Source organism: Cetorhinus maximus, chromosome 23 (genome assembly GCF_964194155.1).
Source record: "Cetorhinus maximus chromosome 23, sCetMax3.hap1.1, whole genome shotgun sequence".
In the NCBI taxonomy this organism is placed as follows: domain Eukaryota; kingdom Metazoa; phylum Chordata; class Chondrichthyes; order Lamniformes; family Cetorhinidae; genus Cetorhinus; species Cetorhinus maximus.
The window spans coordinates 62,294,521-62,305,560 of NC_135901.1; the positions used below are offsets into that span (position 1 = coordinate 62,294,521).

The 11,040-nt window shown below is 44.9% G+C and overlaps 3 non-coding genes across 3 annotated transcripts; 1 reads left to right on the forward strand and 2 right to left on the reverse strand.

Annotated features, from left to right (window-relative positions):
• Positions 1-793: 793 nt before the first annotated feature.
• trnan-guu (transfer RNA asparagine (anticodon GUU)) lies at positions 794-867 on the forward strand. The gene has a single exon. It is a non-coding gene; the product is annotated as a tRNA-Asn (tRNA).
• Positions 868-7,518: 6,651 nt separating this feature from the next.
• Positions 7,519-7,600, reverse strand: trnas-uga (transfer RNA serine (anticodon UGA)). Its single transcript has one exon. It is a non-coding gene; the product is annotated as a tRNA-Ser (tRNA).
• Positions 7,601-10,259: 2,659 nt separating this feature from the next.
• On the reverse strand, positions 10,260-10,341 carry trnas-aga (transfer RNA serine (anticodon AGA)). Its single transcript has one exon. It is a non-coding gene; the product is annotated as a tRNA-Ser (tRNA).
• Between the last annotated feature and the right edge of the window lie 699 nt (positions 10,342-11,040).

Consider the following 11,040-nt stretch of genomic DNA (forward strand, 5'->3'; position numbering starts at 1 on the left):
GCAAGTCTTTCCTTCTTTAACTATCTTAAATCCCATTCCTCTGGTTACTGACCCCCGTCAGTGGAAACAGTTTCTCCCCATCTGCTCCATCAAACCGCCCTGTCCCCGTTACCCGCACCCCCATCACTTTGAGCAGCTCCGTGAAATCTCCGTTTAATCTTCTTTGCTCCATAGAGGACAATCCCGGTCTCCATAAAATCTCCACAAAACTGAATTTCCTCATCCCTGGACATGATGCAAGGCGGAGGATTGAGACGAGATTTTGGAATATATTGTCAGTTGGCAGGTGGGAAAATGGAGAAGGAACCAAAAAAGAATTCTCAGTCTCCAGCTTTGTGAATCTTCAGATATTCTTTGGGAACCGGAATCAGAGGAGAATGAAGGGTGAACTGTCCGACTGACCAGAGACAGTCAAGGCACCTTTCCCTTCTTTAAGACGTTGGAACATTGACTCTGATGTTATCAGTGAAATTAACTGATCTGAGACATTGAAAGGATTCTCGTTACTGCACCTCAGGAATTCAAACCTAATATCGGCTTCGGGACAATCAGAATACTTGGTAACAGTCGAGGCACCGAAAGGCTCGAAGGAAGACGGCACCGGTTGTAGGAGAGCTGGTTCCCGGTGACATGGATGTGTCTGCAGTGGGTGGGATCAGACTGTTTCCATGTATCCACAATGAATGTCCCACCCTTTATTTTGGAAGAGTAAAACTGATAGAGAACAATTGTCATTCCTGTAGCAGCAATCTGAAACTTTAACTCGATGACACCCTGGTTCGAGGTTGCATCGGTCTCTGTGGCGCAATTGGTCAGCGCGTTCGGCTGTTAACCGAAAGGTTGGTGGTTCGAGACCACCCAGGGACGAAACTTCCACTTTTTTTCAGCATTCATTGTCACTCAGTTCCCGGTTGTCATTGGCTACTTGAGCTGAATGCCAAGACCCCGGAAATTTTGCCGGCTCTACTTTTATTCAGTGAGCTCCCAACTAAGCGGCTTTTTTTCGAATATTCATTTCAAATATAATGAGAAAACATTTAGACCTACCATGCACTGATATCCAACACACTGGAAATTTATGAAGTTATTGGATTCAAACAAACCCATCAATTGTTCTTTCTTCCTCAGCTCCACAGTGAGTGAGACAGGGAAAAGCAGCAATATTCTGGCCCTGCACTCTCCAATCACCTGCTGCCAGCAGAAAGCGGCGACTGCAGCTTCAATCAGCGGGTTACTGCCCATCCCTGGGACACAAGATACTCCAACCCGGACCAAACCTCCCAATACACCGAGCATAGGCTCAGGAAAACGCAGGTAGATTATATCCCGGTCACTAAACCTCCGAGCAGCATTTACAGAATACCCGAGTGAGTGAGTCACAAATAAAAGTCACACCAACTTTCTAAATCTTTTCACTGTCAAATTCCTTCATTTTATTGAAAAGATGACTGTTGTGAATCTGAAAATGAGCACCATGGGATTTGTGTTACCGAGTGACTTGTTCTCCACTGATTGTCCTTCAGGTTTGCAATTCAATTTGTGTTGGATATTGAAACGGATCTGTTTTCAAAATGAGGTCACAAAGCAGCTAAATATTGAATCCAGGAACAAATCCTGGGGGAAATGGATCACAATGTTTGGAAGGAGGTGCAGCTGAGAAGCGGAAGCTGTGAATGATGTTATTGGTGATTGAGTGGAAAGCACAGGGGCATTGGTCAATCGTCGTGTCCCAGTGGTGAAAACGATGCTTTTAAAATCCACTGAGGTTTCCCCAGGAAAGTTACAATCTTACCGACTGTGCTTCTTATTATTGCTAATTTCAACCATGTGTCCACAGAACTCTCGGATCAATGGAAGAAAAAACATCCAAAAATTTGCCTGACTTTTGGACTGTAAGGGAATGAAGGGCGATCGAGATCGGGTGGGAATTTGGTGTTGAGGTTGGGGATCCGCCACGATCTTATAAAGTGACGGAGGAGGCTTGTAGGGCCTTATGACGTATTGTTGCTGCTTTGATTCTGTTCTATTTGAGTAGCAATGCTAGGCAAGGCGATGGACAGTAATAATGAAGCTTGGTTTCAAATACCACTTCAACTGCTGCTAAAATTGCCCGATTGGTCGAAAAAGTGGCAGCTCACAGTTAAAGCAGGTGTGTGCGGTGTTTCACTTTAACAGAAATACTGAGAGACAATAAAATATAAATGGCTCTGGAGAAAAGGCGGGGTTGTTGAATTAGCTGTGAAATTTGTGCAGGACAGATATTCGCCTCCAGCTCTTTCTGCCCGTCCAAGTCAATTAGCTGCTTGATGCAAACGCAGTTAGATGGTGCGAACGTAAAACAGAACGTGATCGGTTTACAGATAGCAGCGGACAGAGACAGTATCTTCCTGATTCGCCCAAGTACTGATTACAGGAATGTGCACAGTGCCGATTATCCACAATCATACTTCCCTTCCAGTCTTGTCTACGTTGTTCAGCTTTGAAAATGCTCATATTTTCACACTGGATTTCAATGTGAAGAAAGCAGAGCTGTGATAAGCTTATATAGTTCAGCAGATGTACTGCAAGAAGTTACATAACAGGCAGATGATAACAGTGCTCTTTGGACACGGTGAGCTCCAGTGAAGGATTGACACCATTAATGTGTCGCTCAATTAGTCTCGTGACAAATCTCATGCTGGAAATGACAAGAAATCTCGCTGAATTTGCTTCGTGTTTTGGTTTCTACGAGCCGAATACAAGGTAAAAAAGTACATCTCGCTCGGGTGGGTTTAAAATGGCAGAATGACCCGTGCTGTTGGGAAACATAAAATTATAGAAAGTTGCAGCACAGACAGAGGCCATTCGGCCTGGCGTGCTGCTGTCAAAGAGCAGTAGTGATTAGTTGATCCATCAGGAGTGATATTTATGTAAGTGCAAACAGTAGGCAGCAAAATTTGCCCTTCTCCCACCCATATTTTTCCTGGCGCCACCATCTCTGTGGTCAGTGCTTTGCACCCAGCGCTTCTCTTCTCCTCCTTTCATTCCCTCACTCCGCTTCTGTCTTTGTTCAAGACTTGTCCAAATATGACATTTCCAACTCTGCGGCGAAACATCAACTATCACCCTAATGATTCTGGTGGAGCTGTGAAATTTATTTCATCAATAAGTAATTAATACTCATTTTAACAAGATAAAAAAATGTACATTCCCTGATCGGGAATCCAACCCGGGTTGCTACTGATGAAGTGCCGAATCCTGACTACTAGACCATCAGGGAAGCTGTCATTTCAATTTTTCTGCTCCTCTCACCCACTCTAACCTGTCTCTCTCTGAACTTGCTGCACTCCGTTCTCTCAGGTCCAACCCTGACATTGTCATCAAACCTGCTAACAAGGATGGTGCTGTTGTTGTCTGGCGCACTGATCTCTTCATCACAGAGGCTGAGCGTCAACTCACAGACACTTCCTCCTACCTGCCTCTGGACCATGACCCCACCACTGAACATCAAGCCATTGTTTCCAGGACTGTTACTGACCTCATCTCCTCTGGAGACCTTCCTTCCACAGCTTCCAACCTGATAGTCTTCCAGCCTTGCACGGCCCGCTTCTACCTTCTGCCCAAAATCCACAAACAGGACTGTCCTGGCAGACCAATCGTGTCAGCCTGTTCCTGCCCCACGGAACTCATTTCTTGCTCTCTTGACTCCATTCTCTCTCCCCTTGTCCAGTCCCTCCCCACCTACATCCGTGATTCCTCTGACACCCTACATCATATCATCAATTTCCAGTTCCCTGGCCCCAACCGCCTCCTCTTCACCATGGACGTCAATCCCTCTACACCTCCATCCCCCACCGGGATGCTCTGAGGGCTCTCCGTTTCTTCCTCGAACAGAGGCCCGAAAAATGCCCATCCACCACTAATCTCCTCCGTCTGGCTGAACTTGTTCTCACACTGAACAATTTCTCCTTAAACTCCTCTCACTTCCTCCAAATAAAAGGTGTGGCTATGGGTACCCGCATGGGCCCCAGTTATGCTTGTCTCTTTATGGGGTATGTGGAACATTCCTTGTTCCAGTCCTACTCCGGACCCCTCCCACAAGTCTTTCTCCGGTACATCGATGATTGCTTCGGTGCTGCTTCATGCTCTCGTCTGGACCTGCTTCCAATTTCCAACCCTCCATCATTTTCACATGGTTCATTTCTGACACTTCCCTTCCCTTCCTTGACCTCTCTGTCTCAATTTCTGGTGATAGACTGTCCACCCATATTCATTACAAGCCTACCGAATCCCAGAGCAACCTTGACCACAGCTCCTCACACCCCGCTTCCTGTTAGGACTCCATCCCATTTTCTCAGTTCCTGCATCTCCATCGCATCTGTTCTGATGATGCCACTTTCAAAAACAGTTCCTCTGACATGTCCTCCTTCTTCCTTAATCGAGGTTTTCCACCCACAGTGGTTGACAGGGCCCTCAACCATGTCCGACCCATCTCCTGCGCCTCCACCCTCACACCTTCTTCTCCCTCCCAGAAACATGATAGGGTCCCCCTTGTCCTCACTTATCACCCCACCAGCCTCTGCATTCAAAGGATCATCCTCCGCCATTTCCACCAACTTCAGCATGATGCCACCACCAAACACATCTTCCCTTCACCCACCGCCCGGCGGCATTCTGCAGGGATCGTTCCCTCCGTGACACCCTGGTCCACTCCTCCATCACCACCAACACCTCAACCCCCTCCCACGGCACCTTCCCATGCAACCGCAAAAGGTGCAACACCTGCCCCTTTACTTTCCCCCTCCTCACTGTCCAAGGGCCAAAATACTCCTTTCAAGTGAAGCAGCATTTCACTTGCACTTCCCTCAATTTAGTCTACTGCATTTGATGCTCCCAATGCGGTTTCCTCTACATTGGAGAGACCAAACGCAGACTGGGTGACCGCTTTGCGGAACACCTTCGGTCTGTCTGCGAGTATGAGCCAGACCTCCCTGTCACTTGCCATTTCAACACACCACCCTGCTCTCATGTCCACATGTCTGTCCTTGGCCTGCTGCACTGTTCCAGTGAAGCTCAACACAAACTGGAGGAACAGCACCTCATCTTCCGACTCGGCACTTTACAGCCTTCCGGACTGAATATTGAGTTCAAAAACTTTAGATCATGAACTCTCTCTTCCATCCCCACCCCCTTTCCGATCCCCCTTTTTTTCCAACAATTTATATATTTTTGTCTTTTCCCACCTATTTCCATTATTTTTAAATGTATTTCCATCCATTGTTTTATCTCTACCTTTTAGCCAATTTCGATCCCTTCCCCCCAACCCACCCCCACTAGGGCTATCTCTACCTTGCTTGTCCTGATTTCTACCCTTAATGTCACCTATTAGCACATTTCTTAGCTAATATCACCACCGTCAACATCTCTTTGTCCTTTTGTCTATTACATCTCTTCTTTGCCTCCGCCTATCACTGCCCCTCTATCCAGCTCAACCTGCCCCACCCCCCACTACCAGCTTATATTTCACCGCATTTCTCCATTTCCTTAGTTCTGAAGAAGAGTCACACGGACTCGAAACGTCAACTGTGCTCCTCTCCGCAGATGCTGTCAGGCCTGCTGGGTTTTTCCAGGTATTTTTGTTTTTGTTTCAGATTTCCAGCAGCCGCAGTATTTTGCTTTTCTCTGAGAGAGAGAAATCAATACGTTTCAGTGAGTTAGACGCTATCTCAGATAGAGATATGACTGACATTAAGTGATTGTGGTGACAAACGTGCCCGTCTTAGCAAAGAAATGGTTGGAATGACATGAATTTCTAAACAAGAGCACACAACAGAATATACTATCAATGAATATTTACGTAATTTGACGATCTGTAGTTACAGTTTGAATAAGGGAAAATAAAATAAAATGAAACATTCTGGTGAAGATACATCTTTCATCTTTGTGGAATGACGCAGCATGATTTCTTTTCACACAGACACACAGAACAGGCGATGTCTCATATGTAATACTGCTGGCTGTAATGAAACTGAATATTAAGAGCTGCGAGGAACAAACAGTCAAAACCTGTAGTTTTAGGCCAAAGTCAGAGGCCCATTTCTAACTCAACGCTCACCTTATAGAGACATAGAGTAGTGTAGTAACAACAGAGACAGAGCCTGGTGTGGTAATTACTGAGACAGGGGCTAGTGCAATTTAAGCAGAGGCATTACTAGAGAGGCCATCTAATGTTACTTAAGCAAAGACGTGACCTAGTGCACGAATAACAAGGGCGGGGACGAGTGCTATATTAACATAGACAAGGTCTACTGCTGTAATAGCGGAGATGGGTCTAGTGCAATAGTTACCGATACAGGGCCTGGATCAACATCAAGTGAAATAGGGCAGTTATTACAGGGACAGGGCACAGAGTAATTGCTTCCTAGAGAGAGTCTAAGGCCGTAATATCGGAGACTGTCACCAGTGCAAGAGAGACAGACATGATCTCGTGGAGTAAAAACAGGGAAAGGGAGAGTGGAATAGAAGCAGAGACAGAGTTACAAAGACAAAGTCTCTGCAAAGACAGGATCCATTTTAATTAAAAAGACAGACAAGCTCGAGTGTAATACAGGCAGATACAGAGTCTAGTGTAAATTCTTCTGAAATACGGTCTAGAGGAATATAAGTGCAGACATGACTGAGTTTGTTATAAGCAGGGCCGCGACCTAGTGAAACATAAGTGAGACAGTGCCGAGTGCAGTAATAATTGAGACAGGATCTTGTGTAATACGAACCAGCCTGGTGTAGCAATAACACTGACCGGATCCAGTTTAAGAAAACTGATACACGGTCTAGTGCAGCTTCACATAATTCAGGGATCTTTTTAATATCAACTGACGCAGTGCCTGGTGAATTAAATACCGGCAAAGGCACGAGATCAATAAAAAGAGAGACATACACTAGTACAGCAATAAGAGAGTAATGCTTAAGGATAATAACAACAGAAACAGGGAATTGTGTGATATGAATGGAAGCATGTATTGGTGCAGCATCACCTGAGACAGGGTCCCGTTTGATAGACACGTGGCAGGTTCTACTGGAGTAATAGCTGAGACAGAGTCTTGTGAAATGCAAATAAAAACATGTTCTAGTTTTCTATAACCAGAGACAAGCTCTAGTGCAGTGCCAACTGGGGCATGGCTTATTGTGACTTTGGTTGAGACCTGCTTCCGCGCAGCCATGACTGAGATAGTGCCAACTGTATTATGGCCATAGTCCAGTACGTTAACAACTGAGATTGAACCGATTACAGAAACAACTGAGAGATGACCTTCTCTAATATGATCAGAGACATGTCCTAGTGTAATAGAAACAGAAACGTCATCTAATTTAATATGAACAGAGACAGTGTCAAATGCAGTAATAATTGAGACCGCGTCTGCTTCATGTGATGTGAGTAATCACGGTTCCACTGCCACCCACTGGTCAATCTTTGCTACTGCAGGTGTTGTGAAAATGTCGATACCATTTACATTGGTTAAAATCAGAAATAATGGAAAACGTAGTCGGCAGGATTTGAACCTGCGCGGTGTAACCCCAATGGATTTCAAGTCCATCACCTTAACCACTCGGTCACGACTACAGATGTTCGCAATAAGCCTGTATTATTTATATGAAGTTACAGCAGACAAAGAGGACCTTCTGCCCGCCCTGTCTCTGTCACAACCTCGCCGGGCATGCACGCGCGTTATTTCCTATGTGAAAATTCAAGGAGATCAATTTTGTTATCTCCTGGAGCCTCAGCTTGTTCTGAATTTCAAACTGTGGAAGGTAATCGGCCTACAAAATCCACAAGGTTGTAATGCATTCCTCTCAATCATCAATAACATCATTCACATCTTCCACTTCTTCGCTGCACCTCCGTCCAAACATTGCAAACTCCACTTGCATCGTTCATCCTGATATTTTTCTCTTTGACATCTTAATATGAAGTTGCCCAACCAATGTTAATCAAGGTTGTGTTGGTTAATATGTTTCCATCCCCTTGGGGAACTGAACCGCATTGACACACACAGAGGAACACACACCGACACATAGAAGGAGAGTGACAGATGCCGAAGGAGAGACAAACACCCAGAGAGCAAGGATGTCACCAACTTGGCCAATTATTGTTCCATTTCAGACAGCAAATGTAGTGAATATTTGCAGATGAACTGAAGTCAGAAACACGTGGGTGTTTGGGTGGTTTTCTTTTTCAATTAATTTAAATGAAATTTAATTTATTCTGCAGACAGTTTGTGTCAATTAGGAATGAGAAGAAGGGGAGTTGGCAGGATTGGAACCACGTGGAAAAACGCCTGAACCACTCGGCCAGGACAACTAGGTAAAGGCTGCATGTTGTTTGTTTAAAATAATAGAATTAATACAGGGAGGTCCAGTGAAAGAAGGTCTTCCAGTCCGTGTCATTGCCCCACCTTTTCCCAGTCACCCTGGGTTTTAAACTGTCTCTCCTCATTCTTCCAACTGAAATACAACACTGCACAGATCAGCTGCTCCTTCACCGCACAGAGGATCTTTTGGAAGTTTCTCAAATAACAAACCACCAGAAAGTTTGGCAGCGGTGGGAGTGAAGCCCAAATCACCAGCGATATCGAAACCTGAACCAGCGGCTGAGCCCACTCGGCCTCACTAACACATTCAGATTAGGCACAAACATTGACTCTGAATTAGGATATAAAAAATAATGTTCAGGAATTGGCCATTCGACCCCTCGAGCATTCTCAGTTACTAAATAAGATCATGTGAAAACTTCAATCATCCTCCGCTTTGTAACGTCTAGAAGTTTAGTTGCTGAACAGTCTCCACTCAAAATAAAGAGAGAAATGTCCTGTTAACTGCTTTTTTTTTTTGCTGATATGAAGTCAGAGAACTAACATGGATAATGTTTGGGTGGTGAAAATGGGAAATTGAACCACATTGACACACACAGAAAATCACAATTATGCGCGTTGTTAAGATTTGAAATTGTTCTTATTTTCACACTGTCTTTCATTGTGCAGAAAGTGGAGCTGTGATCAGCTTATAGCCCAGAAGATGTACAGCAAGAATGTACATAACAGACTGATGCTCACGGTGCCTGTTTAGACTCGGTGAGCTGCATCTTACGATTGAGGCCATTTAAATGTCGTCCAACGAGTCCGGTTCCAAATTCAGTGCTCGAGGAAGAAAACTCGCTGAATTTGCTTATTGTCTTGAATTCAAAGCATCACATGGAAGATAAGAAAGTTAATCTTAACCGTGGTATTAGGAAACAACAAATGACAGAAAGTTACAGCAAAGAAAGAGGCCATTCGGCCCGGTGTGCTGCTTTCAAAGAACAGTGTGATTGGTTGATCTGAATATTCAAAGATATTCGTCATTTAGGAAGAATGGGCAAAAAGGAAAACGAGGCGGGGTCGCGCTGTAAATAAGGAACGAGATCGGTACATTAGTGAGAGAGGATCTTAGATTGAAGGATCAAGATGTAGAATCAGTTTGGGTGGAGCTAAGAAACAGCAAGAGGCAGCAAACATTGGCGGGAATTGTTTATAGGCCGCCAAACTGTAGTGGCGTTTACTTTTACAAACTTCACCAAAGACAAGTTTCTTTGACCAAATGGTCGATGTCGGTTGAAAACAGGTGTCCTCTTCAGCCGATGAGAAGAACCATTGCTGTTAGCTGTGACATGAAATCTATATTTTCCTCCTTTAAGACAGTTCTTAAAGCCGCCCCCTTTGACCGAGTTTTAGTCAGCTGACCGAATATGTGGCTCAGTGTCACACTTTGTTATATAATGCTCCTGGGGAACGCCTTGTTACGTTTCATTAGGAAAAAGGAGCTTGATAAATATAAGTTGTTGTTGTAGTCCATACATAGAAAGAGACAAACTACTCTTGTCTCTTTCATCCTGATATTTTTCACTGTAACATTGTAATGTGAACTTGTACCACTAATGTGAATACAGTTGGTGCTCGTAAAAATGTGTTCACCTCCTCAGGGAACTAAACAACATTGACCCACACAGAGGAACACACTCAGAGGTATACACCGAGAGTGACAGATGCCTAAGGAGAGACAAATGCCAGAGTGAAATCATGTCACCAAATTGGCTCCGTTTTGTTTTCCATTTCCGAGTGGAGATTTGCAGAAGGCTGACAAATGAACGGAAACAAGAGAACACGGGTGTGTTTGGATCGCTTTCCCTCGATTCAAACGATAATTAGCTCTGTCTGTGCGCCGAGAAAATCCAAAATAACGAGAAATGTAGTCGGCAGGATTCGGACCTGCGCGGGGTAATCCCAATGGATTTCTAATCCATCGCCTTAACCACTCGGCCACGACTACGAAAGCTGGTCCCCTACTCCTATTATTTGTATGAAATCATGTAATGGTTACAGCAGAGAAAGCGGTCTTTCTGCCCATCCTGTCACTGCCATTACCTGATCTTTTCCCCAGAACCCTGCAATTTACACTGTCTCTCCTCGTTCTCCCGACCAAACTGGGAAAGAAAGAGTGAGAATGATCCAACCCAGCCAATTACCGCTCCATCAGTCTACTCTCCATCATCAATAAAGTAATGGTAGGGGTCATCAATAGTGCTATGAAGTGGCACAGACTTAGCAATAACCTGCTCACTGATGCGCAGTTTGGGTTCCGTAAGGGCCACTCAGCTCCTGACCTCATTACAGCCTTGGTTCAAATACAAACAAAAGAGCTGAACTCCCGAGATGAGGTGACAGCAAGTCAGCATTTGATCGAGTGTGGTATCAAGGTGGCCGAACACAACTGGTGTCAATGGGAATCAGGGGGAAACTCTCCGCTTGTTGGAGTCAAACCTGGCACAAAGGAAGATGGTTGTGGTTGTTGGAGGTCAGTCATCTTAGCTCCAGGACATCACTGCAGAAGTTCCTCAGGGTAGTGTCCTCGGCCCGACCATCTCCAGCAATGAACTTCCATCCATCATAAGGTCAGAAGTGGCGAAGTTAGCTGGTGATTGCACAATGTTCAGCACCATACCCGTTTCCTCAGATACTGAAGCAGTCC